Genomic DNA, 6,000 nt, shown 5'->3' with positions numbered 1-6,000 from the left:
AATACGAAGCAAACTGAAAAATATATTAACCAAAAAAGTAAGCGCATAATAAAAATAATAAAGACTACAAAAAAAAAAACAGTTATTGGCTGCCCGCAGCGCCATAAAACGGATAAATTTTAATTTAGCACTGCATATGCATTGAAACTAAAGTTACATACTTATAGTTGAAACTGTAGCTTAAAGTTTAGCGACTGGCTGGAGGTGCGAAAGCGCCAACACTTGAGCGCTCTCAACGGTTTTTGGCCAAAAGCAAACGGATGCAGTCATAGAAACATATAAACAAGCTGCCAACAACAGCAACGAGCAACCAGCAACCAGCAACAGCAACAACAACAGAGCAACAGCAATAATAATATACAGAGTTGCCCACTGGGCAGCAACAACAGCGACGACGACAATTGTCAAGCTTGTAGCGCAAATTATGAAAAAATGTCAGCGTCGAGTGGGCGATTTACAAGCTGGCCAACTTCTAGATGCTGTGATTTTAACACTTGGCCAGCCAGGCCACGCGATCTGCATACCGCGTTAACTTTAATTGCAGCATGGGGTAGGCAACTCAATGAATTCATTTGCAATTGAAAATAATGGGCAAATAATTTATTTGTTTAAAAATGAAGCAATTAACATTAAGAGTTGCATACAATAATTATATTTAAGCTGTTTACTATTTAACATAAACATTTAAAAACAAAATTGTGTTGCAAGAACTCATTTAAATTTATTTACATGATTTTCATTCATTTGCAATTGAAAATAATGCGCAAACAATTTATTTTATTAACATTGTTTTTTATGAAATGCATGCAATAATTAAATTTAGACTGTTTACTATTTAAAAGCAAAATTAGGTTGCAGTAATTAATTCAAATTTATTTATTGGATTTTTAAGCTCAAACGTACATTTATTTATACAAATTTATTTAGGTGATTTTTAAGTTCTGTCGCATTTAAAATAATAAATGCAAATTTATTTATTTAACTTTAAGGCTTTTGTCGAAAATTAAAATAATTAATTCATATTTATTTATCAGATTTCTAAGAACTATTTAGCAATTATCTATAAATAAAAATATTTATTTTTTTCAAAAGCAAAAAATTATTTTGCAGTAAATAATTCAAATTTATTTATTCAAAATTATTTATGTGATTTTTAAGCTCTATCTACAATAATAAATGCAAATTTATTTATTTAACTAAGGCTTTGTCGAAAATTAAAATAATTAATTCATAATTTATTTATGCGATTTTTAACAACTATTTAGCAATTATCTATAAATAAAAATATATTTAAGACTTTAACGAAAATAAAAATTATTAATTCATATTTATTGATTTGATTTCTAAAAATTATCAATTATCTATAAGTAAAAATATTATTTTCAAAAGCAAAGTTTAATTTTGCAGTAACTAATTCAAATTTATTTATTCGATTTTGAAGTTCTGTCGCAATTTAAAATAATAAATGCAAATATTTATTTGCTTTTGGAGCTTTGTCGAGCATTAAAATAATTAATTCATATTTATTTATGTGATTTTTAAGAACTATTTGACTATAAACTACAAATAAAAATATATTAATTGCATTTTTTACTTTTATTGCAGTGCATGAAATTATCATTAATATTTTATGACTTGTAATTATTTGCAAAATGTGCAGCTTTGCTTTTTAACAATCACACTCTACTTTCAATTTCATGTGCAATACGTTAAACAAAATCTGCAGTTAAAAGTCGAAAAAGTAAATCTCACGAACTAAGTAATAAACTAAATAACATTAGCTAACCAATTACAAGGTATTACAGCAGCACAGCAATTTGTAATTGCAGTTGTTGCCGTGTCGGTTGCTGCTGCTGCTGCTGCTGTTGCTGTTACTATTGCTGTTGCATTCATTTAAGCAAACAAATGCTCATTGGCTCTGGAAACAACATTTAGATTAGATAGTTTGTCTTCGATTGTGTCCGGGGCAGTCAGCGCCGTTTGCTTTATGTATGACTGGACTTTTGGCTGTTTATCTTATGGATTGCAGCTAGAGAACAACTTCATTGCAGATCGTAGCCCCCCCCCACTCTTGTCTCTTCACTTGCAATTGATATGCGAACGTGTTTGCCCTAGCAAAACTGTCCAAGGCATTTTATCTAATTGCCTTGCTTAACTACGTTGATTTATTGTTAGCTCTCGAACTCAATCTCAAAACGCGAGCGGAGCGCAGCGTTCCGGACCCTTCTTTTATGATATTGTTATTGGCGTTGCAATCGTTGCGCTAATTTGTGTGAGACGTGCTGAAATTTCTCATAGGCGCCGATCAAGAGTTGAGAGAGCGGCGAAGGCGCAGGCGAATCTCTAGCCCATTAGTTAGTTGCCTGCTGCTGACTTGGCTGACTTGATGGCCAGTTTTATGGATTGTTTTCCGGCTGGTATGCTAGCTGGCAAATGATATTTGCTGCAGGAATTTTTCGGGCCCAGGCCAGACGCATAGACTCTGCAGCGGCTTTTGTGCTTTGAGACGCGTAATTTGTGGCCAATTGATGAGTTTTATAAGACGGCCAGCAATTGCAGTACTGGGAATTCTTGACGCTTGTCATTTATGTTACAAATAATAAGTAGATATAACCCACCAACTATATCATTTACAATCATGTTTATACGTCTAATTTGCCGTAGCTATTACAACTATGACGTGTTGGCGCGTCAAGGAATTGAGGTGAGAATTCGAGCCATAAATGAATTGAGAACTACATGTTTAACTTTTTTCTATAGTAAAGAACTAAATAAGGTTACCAATATTATATCAAGTTATATGGCAAAGCTACGCAAGAATCGCAAATTATTTAAATGAACTTAATATATTTAGGGAGATATCAAATCAATGATATACAACCAGATGAAGTAGGAGTTGAGCTGAGAATTGGAGCCATAAATGACTTGAAGAAATTCATGTTTATCTTTTTGTATAGCAAAGTTGAGGCGAGAACTGAATAAGACTACCAGATATAATATCAACCTATTGCAAAGATTACCAAAAGCTATAAGTAATAAGTCCCAAACCAATAAGATAAGTCCTAAAGTATCCAAGAGTCCTAAATAATTTAAATAAGCTTAATATATTTAGGGAGTTATCCATTCAATGAACACACAGAAGAATTTGGAACATCTTTAATATACATATATTATCCTACTATAAGCAGAGGAATTATCTTATATCTATTATCTCATTACAAATTTTGCTATTTTATTATTTATAGTAGCAGTTAGTAGTCAAAATTAGCATTTAATTCCCTTATGCAGATGAATTGAAAAAAATCGTCTCAGGCACATAAATCTAAATATTCAGCTTAATTATTTTTTGCAATTTAGTTTTCATTATGATCCTATCTCTCTTGCTAAAATTAAATTTGAGCTTATGTTGACACCTAATAAAAATATTACATTTATTTGTCTCCTCCCTATTTGTTCTTTTCAATGTAACAATATAGCATTAAAAATAATAATACGCTACGATTGATTAATCGCGAATGTCTTAATTATAATGATCTGGACACTTACCTCCTTTGCTGACAGAGGGTCGGATCCCAGTCCATTCTGCAAGCAAAGAAAGAGAGAAAGAGAGAGTAAAGAGTGAGAGTGAGAATGATAAGAATGTGTGCGTTGCCTAATTACACAGCAGGTTGTGATCAAAGCCTGAGGTGTCAAAGCCAAAGCCTCAGTGTCTCTCCTGGCGCACACAGCGAGGGGCGTCTGTTGGCCATAAAAAAGAAGAAGAAGAAAACGGACATGCCAAAGCAAACAATGTGGAAGCAGCCGAGGGTAAAGAGAATTTGTAAACGGAGGCACACGGCATATGGCGTTGGCGTTGGCGTTTGGCTAAGCTGGAGTTGGAGTTGGAAATGGAGTGGTGCTTACCATGAAAACCATTAAATTGTAAAACGTCTTACAAAATAATAATTGCCCGGCAACGTTCTGGCCACGTTACGGAACTGCGAACTGCTGCAGCGTGTACAACTGCAATGACGGCGACAACAACGACAACAACGACAACGACGATGGTGCTTGAAATAATCGCAGCAACTATTGTAGTTAGTCTCTGTCTCTATTGTCGCAGCAGCTGTTACCGTTTGCTTTTGCTGCATGCTATCCGCCAAATCAATGACAACAACAAACACGAGAGTTACACTCACAACACAAACAAAACACACACACACGTACACGTACACGAATACGATTACCCGAATACACGTATACACACACACAGAAGTAAACAAAGTGCAACGCACGTAGCGTAGTTAAATATTTTCGTTGTTCCTTTTGGCTTTGGGGGGCTCTGCTCTGCTCACTGCTGTTTTGCTTTAGCGACGGCTGCCGAATGTGCGACTGCGCAGCCAACGCATGGGCAGAAGCAGCGTTGATATCGGCAGCCGCATTGTAAACTTTTTGCAGACGAAGCGAAAAGCTTCGCGGTGCGTGACGCCAGCGTTGCAGTCAACGCAGCAAAGTGAAGAGAGACAGAGAGAGAGAGAGAGAGCGCGCGCGAAAGAGTTGCAGAGCGCGTGCGCATGTGCAAGTGCAGTTGCTGTTGTTGCTGTTGTTGTTTATATTTTTGCTTAGTTAGTCAAATATGAAGCGTAACGTAACGCAACGTAACGTAGCGTTGTAATTCGTTGGGCGTTTGCAGTCGCAACGAAAAAGAAAACAAAACGTTGCGAGAGTTTTTATAAATACATCCGGTCTATGGTCTCGTCACTTATTAGCACTTATTGCAGCCAGCTTCCTGGGCGGGGGTGTTACACTTTTTCTCTTGCATATCCGCTCAATTGCCGGACACACACGCAGCCGCGGGCGCAACAAACGGCAATCAACGTTACTACTATAGATAACGATGTACTACGTACGATGCACACTTAATTCGATCAACGTATGTAGCTGTTGTTGTTGTTGTTGTTGGGGCGTTGTAATCACGCGCTATGTTGCTGTTGTAAATTAAAAGCTAGGCTCGGCACATGTGTGTTACGCCCCATGGGCTGATGCTGCTGCTGCTGCTGGTGCCTGTTTAAATATTTATTGACACTCAGTACTCAGTACGCTGTACGTGTTGTGTCCGTCTGTTTGTGCAAATTACAGCACATCCGTCATTTTAATTTCACTTAAAACACCATTTAAATCAAACTGCACGCACGCATAGACGCAAACGCGCACGCACGCACACGCACGCGTAACTTAACGTAACAAAAGCCGGCTTAAAAATACGCCATGCAAATGCCTGCAATGCTGTTTTTTTTTATTTATTTCTAATAAAGGGAAGCTCTTAGCGACAAATAAAAACACGCGAGCGCCAAAAGTGCAAAACGAAAAACAAAGCGCGACACACAACCGACTAGCGCAACATGCGATGTTGGAATGAAACTAGCTCCAACCAACATGTTTGACTTTGTTTGCAGCTGTGGCGCTCTCTCTAACAGCGGCGCTGTCTATTGAGCGCGCGCGTGTGTGTGCGTGTGTGTGTTGGTGTGCCAGTTTGTTTGTTTAGTTAAGGTGGAGCTAGGCTAAATGACAAGTTGGCGCGCATATTATTGGGTGGCCAACTGTTTACATTGTCGCTTGTCTAGGTATGTGTGCGGCACTCACGTTTGTCTCTCTATCTGTCGCTCTTCGTGTTCGTGTGTGTGCATGTGTGTGTAGCTCTGTTAATTAACATGCATTGCCACACACAGACGCGTGACAAGTTTAGCGTAGGTGTTGGCGCCAGCGTTTCTCATTGGCTGCTTGCACTCGCCCCGAAACGAAAAAGAAAAAAAAGCAATTAATCTGACTTTTGCTTTTGCTTTGATTTGCAGCTCGTTTAATCGCTTGGCTAGCATCTTGGCCCAGGCGCAGGCGCATAGTCAAAACAAGCGACAGACGTAGCCGCTGCGCATACGTGAGACAATAAGGCATTTCGACAGCCCGCTGTGGGAGTTTTATTTAATTTTTTTTTTTTGTGCTCGCTCTCTTGCTGCTCTTTGC

The sequence above is a fragment of the Drosophila busckii genome, chromosome 2R (genome assembly GCF_011750605.1).
Source record: "Drosophila busckii strain San Diego stock center, stock number 13000-0081.31 chromosome 2R, ASM1175060v1, whole genome shotgun sequence".
Classification (NCBI taxonomy): domain Eukaryota; kingdom Metazoa; phylum Arthropoda; class Insecta; order Diptera; family Drosophilidae; genus Drosophila; species Drosophila busckii.
This window is presented reverse-complemented; position numbering follows the sequence as displayed.